General features: G+C 34.8%; 1 pseudogene; it reads right to left on the bottom strand.

The window, feature by feature from the left end:
• Nucleotides 1-14,253, bottom strand: part of LOC120227150 — a 32,392-nt pseudogene that overhangs the window by 4,013 nt on the left and 14,126 nt on the right.

The following is a 14,253-nucleotide window of genomic DNA, read 5'->3' as shown; positions in this document are numbered from 1 at the left end:
CAAGAATTAGAATCAATAAGTTATCTTTAAGCTTATTTTTTTAAATTAAATAAATTGGGAATATTTTTGAAAATAGCAAAAGTGTGAATATTTATATCTAAAGTTTTAAATATTTTAAAGTCATTTAATGTTTAAATCTTTAATGTTTATTAAGCCACAAAGTATTCCGTAATTGCCTTTAAAATATTATGTTGGGGCGCCTGGGTGGCTTAGTCGGTTAAGCGTCCGACTTTCGCTTAGGTCATGATCTCGCGGTTCGTGGGTTCGAGCCCCGCGTCGGGCTCTGTGCAGACTGCCAGCTCAGAGCCTGGAGCCTGTTTCAGTCTGTGACTCCCTCTCTCTCTGACCCTCCCCTGCTCACGCTGTCTCTCTCTCCTAGAAATAAATAAAATATTAAAAAAAAATATTATGTAATAATATTTTTCAAAAAGGAGATGAAATTATAGCATCTTCTACTACTCTTGAAGAAGGACTTTATTTTTTATTATTGTAATTAGAAACCACACACATAAAGACAAAAATATCTTTTTAACAATCTCTATTGGTGACTCATATTATTTGATTACTAGACAATTATCACTATAATGAGTAAATTTCAAGAATACACTGCTAGTCAAGAACATCTGAACAATTTTTTTGACGAGGAAAGATACTCTGCATTTCATTACTGAGCTTGTACACAAAAGACATGCTCTGCTCTCACATGCAAGAGAGAATACGATCACAAAATATTTTCTCACATTTTAAATTCACAACTCCTTGGATGTATGTGTGATTCTGCTTTTACAGATGACGACTTTGAAACTTTGGGATGACTGGTATGGGAAGAGGGCAAAAGTTGAGACTTTTAGAGCTAATTTTACTTAAACACGCAAGAAATGAAATTGGGAGGTCTCCGTTCCACTTAAATTTTAAAATAAATGAGTGAATGGATGGATAAATAATGAATGCGTAATGAATACGTAAGTAAACAAATAAAAGAGAACTGTCTTGACATCAGCAAGAACCACACCAAATGCCTAGAAGATAAGAGCTTACATTTGGCCACAGCAGGAAACAGATGGGGCACCCAACGTTGGGAGCATCCAAGCAGAATGTATTTACAAAAGACTTTTTTGCAAAGTCTTGGCTGTGCAATAAATAAGCAGCTACTACTCTTAGGCCCAAAGGAACAGTGTAGAGAAAATCACATCAGGAAGCCCCCTTTGATGGGTACATCTGTCAAGGACAGAGCCACAGAGTGGCAACCCTGAGTGGTACTGGAGACAAGGACTCTGATCTCACTCTGCTTTCTCCCTGGTACCTCTGCCAGGGCACCAATTGACAACCCAATGGAAGCAGAGGGAGGGTGTAGTCCATAGAGTTTAGCTTCATGAGCCAGGAAGCTGAGTTTATAAACTGAGGTGTGGATCTGGTGGGACAAACAACAGATAGCCCAGAATATACAAGTGTATTTTGAACGGATGAATAAGTGATTGGTGATAAATGACAGGTTCTCGCTGTTTGTAGAGGGTTTGTTACCAAATACTGTGGGGAAACGAGTCACTTATCTCTCAAGGTAAATAAATGCCTTAGATGTTTTATTTCTGTATCAGAAATCAGCATATTTGTTTCAGTGGAATTTTAACACTATTAATATTGAAGCATTTTTAGGAATATAAATAAATGCTATGATTATACCCTTAGGGTTTTAGATAAATAAGTTCCTAAAGTTTCTAACCTAATTTCATTTTTTTCTATTTCTTTTGACTAACTGGCAAGATCTTTGCCTGTTGTTTAAGATAAAACAATAAAATTGCTTCACAAAGCAAGCGACTTTATCATAACAGTGCTAATTAGGAATAATGCTTTTAAAAATGTCAAACAATGAACAATGTGACTTCCCAAATTAAAAATCAATTGGATATTTTGCAAACATATACAATTTGTAGCAATTTGTTTTCTCTGAGTCTGTCAATATTGGTCCAACCTGCCAAAGTATAGCACACTTTAATATGCAGCTAATTATAATCACGACAAAGCTAAAAGTAAACTAATGAAAGAAATATATGAGTAATGTAAATTAATGGAAGATGGAAAAATTAATTATTATTGAAAATGATACAAATTTCTCAAATCTATATAATTATGGCTTCAGATAGTTGTGAAGGCAGATATCAGGATGAAATCAATGTGCATGATAAAACATCAACACAAGATTTTCAAAGATGTAGGATCTAATTCGAAGTGATAGACTATAAAATAAAAGATATTATAAAATATACTAGTCATACTGGCATATGTCTGGTATGTGATATATGTCACATTTTGCTTTTAAGAAGCTCATTCTGGTCTACTTTTAACTGGCACAAGTATCGAATAAAATGGAAAATTACACTGTAACTTTTAACTTGTTTGATAGAAGTGGGAATTTTTTTAAATTTCTACAAGAGATTCTCAAACCAAGGAGAGAATATTAATTTGAATTACATTCTGTGCAGTGCATCAGAAATTTCAATAAAGTAAGTTCCCTTCAAAGTCAAGGAAGTCATTTCTTGAGAGTCATAATACTGACTTCTTCAGCTCTTACCATAAGGGTCAGTTCTTTCAATTGTAAAAGCAGAAATATTTTGTGTCAGTCTTAATTAGAGTAATTTGAGTTAATTTAGCCCCTGATCCTTTTGAAAGTTTGTTTAGCATCATGCATTTTACCCATTCCAAAAGTAATCCTCTCTGTTATTAAATATTATACAAGTCATTTAGATAACAAATTCAGTAATATGTTGGCAAAATATCTAATTCCAAATTTATTAACTTTCTAATTGAGGAAGAAAAATATGTAATGAATGAAATCACACTGGCCAACATTTTCTATACCCAGAAGAACTGAAGAGCGTGTTTCTTTAAACTCTGCTGATTTACATCCAACAGTTTGATAATTTGAGTATTGAACAATGAACATTTTTTAAAATAAATTATTTCTGTTGTATTTCAATCAAATTTTGCCTATATATTTCTCTTTGTAATTAACTCTATCTTGGTCAAATTAAACTATTAGAGTAATTTTCTAAGCATAAAATAAGTTAATTACTATAAAGTACAAAATTGTGGGTTTTCCTTAATGTTTATGTTTTAAAATATTTTTCCATTTTTAAAATTTATTTTTGAGAGACAGAGAGAGACAGAGTATGAGGGGGGAGGGACAGAGAGAGAAGGAGACACAGAATCTGAAGCAGGCTCCAGGCTCTGAACTGTCAGCACAGAGCCCGAGGCAGGGCTCGAACCAATGAACCATGAGATCATGACCTGGGCCGAAGTTGGATGCTCAATGGACTGAGCCACCCAGGTGCCCCAATGTTTATTTATGTGGGAGAGAAAGAGAGTGCGTGCATGTGCACACGCTCTCATGGGTGAGGGGAGGGGCAGAGAGAGGGCAACAGAGAATCCAAAGTAGACTCTGCACTGACAGCAGAAAGCCAGACACAGCGCTCAAACCCACAAACTGTGAGATCACGGACGTCTGATACTTATCTGACTGATCCACCCAGGTGCCCTCCAAACTGTGTTTTAATAGCACATTAACAGTTTGATGGAAAATATTATCAAGCATGCAGTTACAACAGCTTGGCTTGATAAAGAAATGAATACAGAAACATTCATAATTATCTGAACATTTTGATTCAATTTTCATCTTTACATAGGAGAACTGGAATATTTAATAACAATTGCCTATTACCACACCATGACCACTAGATTTATTGCATGTGCTTTCACCTAAGGCCAATTAAATATGCTGAGAATTTTTATATCAATAGCATTGTATAAATCTCTCTCCTCTCTGAGCTTAAACACTAAGCCATTTAAGATTTTTATTGGTGGCAGGAAAGGCTGTATTAGCAGTACACACTTCTTAATGCTTGTTGGGTTTTGTTTGTTTGTTTTCTTTTCGTATTCCATTATCATTGTTACACTATTGTTGTTTGCTTCCACTTGTGATTTTACATTATTCATTTGAACAATCAATTGTGGACTCCACGGGCTGCAATTTTGAAATGTCTTAGAGATTCTGTTTCTAGATAGTCCTGGGATTCATTTAGTTTAAATAACAGAATTTTACATATTACTAACATAAGACCATAGTGGTTTTCTTGTGAACTTGCTCAATTAGTAAGATCTGCTTAACTAGCTACTACTTTCTAAAATGAATGTGGGGGAGGTAGGGGGTGGGAAGGAACACCTGAATGCAGCATTCTTAAAAAGAGAATATAAAACAGAAGCATCAGGGATTTTTCCTACAGAAATGTTCCTTATCTGATGGAAGTACCAACCATAACAGACTGCAATACTCAGAAATTCTTTAGTCAACAAATCTACATATGCCTAATATGGATGTCATCCTAGAAAGTGAGGAAGTATTAAGTATAATAGTTTCCTTGACTGCTGTCTTTGTGGAGTCTATCATCTAAAACAAGTGACAGACATTTGTAAATAGTAACTAGACAAATACATGTAAAATAACATGCTGTGATAATTGCTCTAAAACAAAATCATGGGGTGTTATGATTGTATACATCAAGGAAACTGCCAAACAAATTTCAGAAGTAATTTTCCTAGGAAGTGATGTCGGCAGTAGGTTCTGATAAACGTGTAAGAATGAGGTAAATGAGGCCACAGGAAATGGTCCAGGAAGAAGAGCTGGCTTTACAAAGAAGGTGGATGAACGAAAATTAAAGGATGGGGAAAAGGAGGCTGAAGAGGTCTTAGCAGGGAGAGAATGTAAATTAAGAATCTCTCTCTTTATAACAGAAAGTTTTTAAATTTTATCATGGGCACTTTAAATACATTTAATTTTCTCAAAACCTTATAAGTTTCAAATACCTTAGAAAGCCCTATGAGCATTTCAACCAAGAAAATGGTGTGTCATGAGATTTGCATTTTGAAATATCGCTGATCAGAGTATGTAGCTCATATTACTGGGGACAAAAAAGAAATGCCTATGGTTTGAACAAAGATGGTAGACTATTATTAAAAAAAAAAACAAACAAAAAACAGACTGTAATCACAGTTTGGGAACCTAGATAAGAAAATATTTCTGAGTTTCTAATGCTTAAAGTAGGCAATCTATTTTTTAAAAAATACACATTTTCCTCACTAAGAGGAATGGGATTAAATATATAGACCTATTTTTAAAATATGTTTATCCATTTTGAATAGTTTGAATTTACAGATAATAGTAATGTGTTTAAGGAGATTAATTTAGGTACTAAGGGCTAAAATCTTTGGGAAACAAAACTGAAATGGAGAATTATGACTAAGACCATGATACAGTATACAAAAGTAATCCAGGATATGAAGAAATAAAATTTTACACATTAGGAACACTAAATCAAAATATAGCACATGAGAAAAACATTTTGAAGTAAACGAAGAAAAACAAATCCGTTTTGAAAAAAACATTGGTATGGAATATTTTAAAGTATATACAAGAAGAAAAAAGAATGCAATGAACTCCCATGAACCTACCACTCAGTTTCAATACTATTCAACCCAATGTTGTTTTATCTGTGTACCACTTACTAACTTCTGGGCAAGTTTGAAGCAAATGACAACAGGATATTAATTTATGTGTGAGTAAATGCAGTGGTGTCTCTAAAGTACAAGACTCCCCATGGCTAGCTTTGGAAATTTACTCCCCAACTCCAAAATACGAATCTCTTTTTAAAATTTATTTATTTATTTTCTTGATGTTATTGTTTATTTTATTCATTTATTTATTTATCCTACTTTTAACCTTGGTTTTTAATTTTATCATAAGCACTTCACATACATTTAATTTTCACAAATACCTTAATAGTAAAAATAGGATTTCCATTTTACAGATGTGAAAACAGAGGCTTAGAGATGCCTCATGACTTTCCCAAGGTCCTTTGGTTCCACCCAGACAGTCTGATTCCAGAGACCTTCTGCTTATCCATTACCCTGTTACCTGCTCCGGGTTTAACATCCACAAAATGCTCTATCAACCAATAGGGATGGACTTTTCTTTTCTTTTCTTTTTTTCTTTTCTTTTCTTTTCTAAATATAATTAATTGTCAACTTAGTTAATGTATGTGTATACAGTATGCTCTTGGCTTCAGGAGTAGAATTTGAGGCATCCTTTTTTTCTTCTTCTTCTTTTTTTTAATATTACATGTCCAGTCATGTTCATATTATTTATTTAACTGAAACGTATAAGTTTATTTTCTGTGTTAGTCTCTCTTTCAGTCTGAATTGTAGCTCCAAACTTCCATACACTATTCTAGATGCTTCCAGGGAATTTTTCTTTTACTTTGAGTTTACTTATTTTACTAGGATATGTATTAGTGTTGGAAATACTTGCTTATCTTCCCAAGGAAATGACAGTGCTTTGTCATTATGTGGTTTCAACTCTCTTTTATTTGTTTATCTCAGGAAATTTTCTTGGATTATACTTTTTAGTATTGGTTCTATTCCATTTATTTAGTTTTCCTTTCCAGAGAGATTGACTATGTATATTTTATTTTATCTTCATTCTAATTCTTAACTAAGATTATTTACTTTGTTTTCATATTTTTCTTTTTTCCAATCATTCGTTTCTGGTCATTTATAAATACTGATTTATGTTGTTGGCTCATAACTCATGTCATCTCCTTTATTTCTCTTAACTCATCTTAATTTTTCTTAAGTTTATTTATTTATTATGAAAGAGGCAGAGAGAGAGAGAGCGAGCGAGCATGAGTTGGGGAGGGGCAGAGAGAGAGAATCCCAAGCACTCAGGAACCCTGAGATGATGACCTGAGCCAAAATCAAGAGCCCTCCACTTAACCAGTGGGGCCCCTCCCTTAGCTCATTTTAAAATATCAGTCTATAATGTCTTTCTTCTTTTGTTTCTGTAACTTTTATTTTTTTTAAATGTTTTATTTATTTTTGAGAGTGAGAGATCACGAGTGAGAGAGAGACAGACAGACAGAGAGAGACACAGAATTAGAAGCAGGATCCAGGCTCCAAGCTAGCTGTCAGCACAAAGCCTGACGCGGGGCTTGAACTTACAAGCCACGAGATCATGACCCGAGCCGAAGTCAGACGCCCAACCAACTGAGCCACCCAGGCACCCCTGTAACTTTTATTTTTTAAATTTTATGTATTTAAGTAATCTCTACACTCTACATGGAGCTCCAAGTCGTGCACGCTCCTTCAACTGAGCCAGCCAGGCACCCCTTTTCTCTGTAACTTTAAACAGACAAAGCCATAATCTTTTTCTGTGGTTCAGTTTGAAGTGAAATGAATTTTCATGTACTTCAAGTTAAAAGGAATGGACCAATATCACATTCTCTTTCTTCTCCTTTCATGCAGATTAAAACACAAGGATTCCACTTCTAGAGGTCTCCACCTTTTTACCCAAACAATTCTAATTCTATCCTATCCAGCTCTTTGGGGATATCCCTCAGCTTTGACTCTGGAGAGCACCATGGTTTGTTAGTCCCCAGGGTTCATGCTCACAGACACCACTACTACCTGAGCACTAGTGACCTTCCTATATCTCCCTGCACTCATTGGGAATGGAAGCCTCAAATGCTAGCAACCTCCACAACCACCAATCTCAGATGCTGTGTTAGACAGCCCTGCATCTTCCTATGAGGGAGCCATTGGATGATGGAGCCGTCATTGAAGTAAGGATCTGCAGATGGATTTAGAGTAAAAAGTCATATACAAGTCTCTATATTCTCGTCCCTGGTTAGATATTTGTAAAACCAATAGATACCTTCAATTTGGTGTAATATGTAGTATTGAGCAACTATTATACTGCCAAACTCCTTTTGGGCAGAATAAATGTTAATATGATCAAACATGCTTATTTAAAGACTTGAGAGGAAAGAAACATTACACAACCAGTTCAAAAATACAGATAAATATTCCTTAACCTAGAAATGTGTCAACTCCATATTTCTAAGGAAAAACAAAATCTGTACAAAATACTCTATAAAGAATGATCTCATTTTAACAAGACAACAAATATATGGATGTAAATATAGATGAATGTTTGCCAAGATAGTAAATACTAATAATCTCTGAATGATGGGATTGGACATTTTTAAATAATTTTATCATGCTTTCGTAATACATTGTTATACTTTGTTGACTAGTTTTCTGCAATGAGCAAGCATCACATTTAACATTAAAATTAAGCTCTTCCTATTTTTACAGACTATGAAACATTGGAAAATCAGTGAAAAATCTTCTTGTATATCTAACAAATTAAGTAAAATGAATTTGTGACCAAGATAGTATAGACAGTCTGTTCAAGATATACAAGAATAGATTACTAGCCTACGGATACATTTAAGTCCTATTGTGAATAAGGAGGAAAAAGAAGAGGAGGTAAAGAAGGAGGAAATAAGAAGACAACTTAAGCCATGTGCTCAGGCTCAAGTCCTATCATCACAAATGCATCAGTCTGTACTAGAAGCTACAATACTATGAATCCAACCATCTTGCTGCCTCCTGCTGTTACCAATAAGCTTAAGTGTCAAGTACAGTTTTTATTTTGGCTGATATTATTGTCACTTTTGCTACTAGTTAAGATTTGTGTACCAGGCTAGTCATCATCAAAGGGCCCACTGAATCTATTGTTAGGCTTGAATGTGCATTCTTTTCAAACTCTCTTACTGATGTTGCCAAGATGGGCTACTGGCTCCCAGGTCCCTTCCAGGGCTTACAGCTATACTGTATTCCTCAACTCTACTGGCATCCTTATAGGGTGACAGAAATTTGTGACAATTTTCACTATTGGAATGTGAGTAGAAATTATCACTTCCATTCTGGGACGGTTTAAGAGAGGATGTGTCTTCATCTGTTTCTCTTTCTCTCTATCTGCTATCTCTCCCTCTCAAGCTTCTCCCTAGGCAGCTACCTAGACAATGCAGGCCTGACTTCAAAGTCTTCTGATGAACATAGAAGAGTCACAGTCTAGGTGGGACATAACATCCATTCCTGAATGACTTTATGAAACTAATCCTACCTGCCAACTTCACTTGAATATGCTATCGAACGACTTTCACTGAGTTTGGGGAAATGATCTGCTAAGCAATTAAGAATGCTATTTTCAGGGACACCTGGGTGGCTCAGTCAGTTAAGCATCTGACTCTTGATTTCTGCTCAGGTCATGATTTCATGGTTTGTGGGTTTGCCCCAAATCACTGACAGAGTGGAGCCTGCTTGGGATTCTCTCTGTCTCCCTCTCTCTGCTCCTCCCCAGCTCCCCCACCCCCAAAATAAATACATAAACTTCAAAAAATACCAATTTCAGAATCATCTTTCAGATACCTGGCTGCATTTTTCTTGTACTTAATAAAGAATAATTAGCAGCATAAGAGGTGAATCCACCATTGATTCCTGTTTTTCATTGATCGAGCTAATTATTTTAACTTGATAAACCTTGCTTCTAAGAAATACATACTTTAAAGAAAATGGAAATAATATATGTTTAGTTTCTGTAACATTCTCATGGATTAAATAATTTTCTTAATGTTACTTTTTCATTCCCCATAGGGTTACAATATAACTGTGATTTTGCACCTTTGATTTTTTCAGTAAATTCTGCATAAATTCTTCACCTTTAACATAATGGGACTAGTATAAAATACTGAGTTAAAGGTGCTGGAAGATATTCAAATATAGTTTATGCTTTGTATAAATTTAGAAGATAGATGTGGCCTTTCTTGCTCCATGTGGTTCTTTTAATTCAGAGATTAAAATGGTTTGAAAAGTTCTTTAATTTACATAAACCTTAAATCTGCTAGCTAAAAATTACCCTATTTTATTTTTGGGAAACAAATTAACTTTTCAGCCTAAGAGCTTAAAGGTTTTAAAAAATACATTTGTATCAGTTTTAGGGTTCTGTTACTATCAACATTTTTCCTACAGAGGGCAGCACTGATGGAAATACAGTGGCCCTATTAATAGGTCAAAGAAAAACTTAATTTAGCACATCTGTTATGACCAAGGTACTGTTATCTCCATAACCCAGTAACAGACAGCTTGGAAAGAGAGGAGAACCAGACAACTTTCTATCTTGCACTAATTATCCAATTTGTGCCTATACAAATTCAATTCAGAACAAATTCTTCATTTGAAAATATAAGCACCTAACATTCCATGTAGACAACTCTCAATTTCTATAGCTAGTTTTTTTTTTTCTTTTTCTTCTCTTCAGTTGTGACGATTAATTTTATATTTCAACTTGATTGGGCTCTGAGGTATCCAGGTATTTCATCAAACGTTTCTCTAGGTATGACTGTGAGCATGTTTTTGGATGAGGCTAACATTTGAATGGGTAGTAAAGCAGATTGGCTTTCCTAATATGGGTGGCTTTGACTCAGTCAATTGAAACTTGAATAGAAAAAAATGGCTGACCCTCCCCCGAAATAGAGGGCAACTCCTTCTGCCTGACTGCTAAGCTGTGACATTGCTATTTTTTTCTTTTTTAAGAATTTTTTATTAAACACATTTATTAAAAGTTTACTGGGAGAGAGAGAGGAGAGAGAGAGAGAGAGAGAGAGAATGAGTGGGGAAGCTGAATCCCACAAACTGCGAGATCATGACCTAAGCCAAAATCAAGAATCAGACACTCAACCGACTGAGCTACCTAGGCACCTCTAAGACTTTTTTTTTTAACAGAAATTTTAGTTTCAGAGCAAAATTGTGAAGAATGTAGAGCGATTTCCTATATAACTCCGTCCCCACACAGTTTCCCACATTTCAGTATCTCCAACTGGTACATTTGTTACAACTGATAAACTGACATGGAAACATAACCATCCAGAGGTTATAGTTTACATTCCAATTCACTCTCCGTGTTGTACATTCTGTGGGTTTGGACAAACATACAATGATATGTATCCATCATTATGGTGTTATGCACAGTATTCTCACTGTCCTCAGGATCCTATATGTTCCACCTCATTATCCCCACTTTCTACTTGCAACCCTGGTAACCACAGAACTATTCACTGCCTCCATAGTTTTGCCTTATTCAGAATATCCATAGTTGGAACCACGCAGAATGTCACATTTTGGGTTGACTTCTTTCACTTAGTAATATGCATTTAAGATTCCTCCATGTCTGGGAAAGGCTTTGTAATTCTATTTCAGTATCCATTAGCAATTGTGGGTCTTTTGGCTTTTCAAATAAACTTTAGGATCAGTTTGTTGATATCCACAAAATAGCTTGCTGGGATAGGACATAGAATTGTATTCAAGTTTTCAATTAAGAACTGTTATCTCCACAATATTGAATATTCCTATCTATGAACATGGAATACTTCTTTATGTGTTTAGTTCTTTATTTTGTTCATTAGAGTTTTGAAGTATTCCTCATATAGATTTTGAACATATTTTCTTGGATATAAACTTAACTATTTCACTTCGGGGATGTGTATGTAAGGGGTACTGTTTTTTGTTTTTGTTGCTGTTGTTGTTTTATTTCTAATCCTCTTGGTCATCGTTTCTAGTTTATTGAGAGTTTCCATCATGTGTGGGTGTTGGATTTTCTCAAATATTTTTTTGGCCTCTACTAATATGATCATGTGATTTTTTTATTTTTTAGCCTGTTGATGTGATACAGAAGGTTAATTGATTTTCAAGTGATGAATCAGCCTGGGAAAAATCCCACACAGTCATGATGTATAATTCTTTTTATATATTACTAAATTTGAATTGTTAATATTTTGTTTACAAGTTTTGTTTGTATGTTAATGAGACATATTGATCTGAAGTTTTCTTGTAGTGTCTTTGTCTGATTTGGGTATTAAGGTAATGCTGGTCTCTTAAAATGAGTTAAAAAGTTCCCTCTGTTTCTAACTTCTGAGAGAGATTATAAATAATTGGTATAATTTTTTCCTTAAGAATTTATCAGTGAGCCCTCTGGAACTGGTGCTTTCTGTTTTGAAAGGTTAATTACTGATTCCATTTCTTTAATATATAGGCCTATTCAGATCACCTATTTTGTCTTGTGTGAATTTTGACAGATTATGTCTTTCAAATAATAGGTTGATTTCATCTAAGTTATGAAATTTGGTAACAAATATTTTCTATTTAGTTTGTCCAATGTCTTTTTTTTCTCCTTCACTTTTGAATGAAATATTTATAGTATATAGAATTCTAAAGTGCTTAGATTGTTTTGTTTTGTTTTGTTTTGTTTTCTCTTAGCACTTTAAATACTTCACTCCACTGTCTTTTTACTTGCACTGTTTCTGAGAAATTAGATCAAATTCTTATCTTTGTTCCTTTCAAGGTAAGGTGTATTTTTCCCTCTGGCTTTTCTCAGAATCTTTTCTTTAGCTTTGACTTTCTATAATATGAAAATAATGTGCCTTAATGTAATTTTTTGGGATTTGTCTTAGTTGGTACTCTCTGAGTTTCCTTAATCTATAGTTGGTGTCTAACATTAATGGGGAAGCTTTTAGTCATTATTATTTCAAATATTCCTCTGTGCCTGTCCCTCTTTCTTTTCCTTCTGGTCATTCCCATTGTTTGTATGTTTGTATGCTATACATGCTATACCATTTATAGTTGTCTCACACTCCTTGGATATTCTATTCTGTGGGGTTTTTTTTTTCTTTTTCTTTTTTTCTTTTTGTGTTCTGTTTTCTTTCAGTCTTTGTTCTCTTGGCTCTTTGGCTTTTGAAGATCCTATTATGTTCTCTGCTCAGAGATTCTTTTCTCAGCCCTCTATAGTCTGCAAGTAACCTATCAAAGACATTCTTCATTTACATTAGTGTGTTTAATCTCTACCATTTCTTTCTGATTATTTCTTTGGATTTCCATGTTTCTCCGGCATCCAGCCATTTGTTGTGGCATATTGTCTACTTTATTCATCAGAGCCCTTAGGATATTAATCATAATTGTTTTACCCTACTTATGATTCTCATGCTTACTCTGAAGTCTTCAATTCATTTTTAGTTTTAGTTTTTGCCCTTCTGTGTGCCCCACAATTTTCATTAGATTGTGGGGCATGAGGTACCTGGTAAAATGTTGGGCTTGTAAATATGCCTTTAGTAATGGGGTGCTGACATAGAAGGAAAGTTTTCCACAGTCCTATGATTAAGCCTTAATTTTTTTAGTTAAAATTTGCCTCTGCACTGGAGACTTCATAAATGTTTCTTAATTTATTCCCCCTCTTTCTCATGTGGGAAGGGATGACTAGAGCCAGTAGGAACTGGGTATTTTCTTCCTCAGGTCAGTTAGGCTCTGAAAATACCTCAGCAAATTAATCTTTTGTTAATTAGTGTTCCCTGAGGGCAAGCCTTATGTAAAGAAATGCAGAGCACTCTGGCACATTCTAGAACTTTCTTTTCCACCCCCCACATTCCCCCACTGGAAGTCTGAGAGAATTTTCCTCCAGCACTGTGAACATTGTAACTTTCACAGTATTGTGTGGGCTCCTTTAGGAGTGAGTTCCTCTGGAGTTTTTAACTCTCAGACTTGTTTTCATTGAGCCTCCAGCAATGTGTCAAGTCTTTACTACTCTGGCACTGGCTCCCATGGCATTTTCCACATGTGAGTATCCGCGGAAGGAAACTGGGACTCCCTGTATTCACTTCTCTGGCTCTCCTATTTTGGTAACTGTGACTTACCTTGTGTATGCCCCTTTCTTACCCATTCAAGAAGAGTTGATTTTCTGTGTGTTCATTTATTCTTTACTGGTTGTTAAGATGGAGTGGCACCTTCCAAACCCCTTACATGTAGAAACCAGAAGTCCAGAATGATTTTTTTCCTGTCTTCAGAGTTAACCTGAAAAATGGGCTCTTCTTGGGACACAAGCCTGTGGACTTTCAGACTAGAAATTACATCAGTTTTTCTGGCTCTCAGTCTTTGAACTTGGACTGAACTATACCATCCTTCTCTCCTGGGTCTCCCTCCAGCTTACCTACTGCAAACCTTGAGACTTCTCAGCTTCCATTATTACATGAGCCAACCCTCTATAATAAATCTCTTTAGAGACATATCTCTGAAGGTACACATATATATATATACTTATCAATATATGCTTAACAATGGGATAAGTATATATAAATATATATATATTTATATATATAAATAAGTATATATATGTAAGTATATGTATGTATATATATGTATATACTTACATATATATACATACATATATGTATACTTATCCCATTGTTTCTGTTTCTTTGGAATACCCTGACTAATACAACAGTCTTTCCTGTTTTCCTCTCTGATAGCTAATTGAAG

This window comes from Hyaena hyaena, unplaced genomic scaffold, assembly GCF_003009895.1.
Source record: "Hyaena hyaena isolate Hyena2069 unplaced genomic scaffold, ASM300989v1 scaffold_2017, whole genome shotgun sequence".
Taxonomy (NCBI): domain Eukaryota; kingdom Metazoa; phylum Chordata; class Mammalia; order Carnivora; family Hyaenidae; genus Hyaena; species Hyaena hyaena.
The sequence above is the reverse complement of the archived record's forward strand: the minus strand, read 5'-3'. Positions and strand labels throughout refer to the sequence as shown.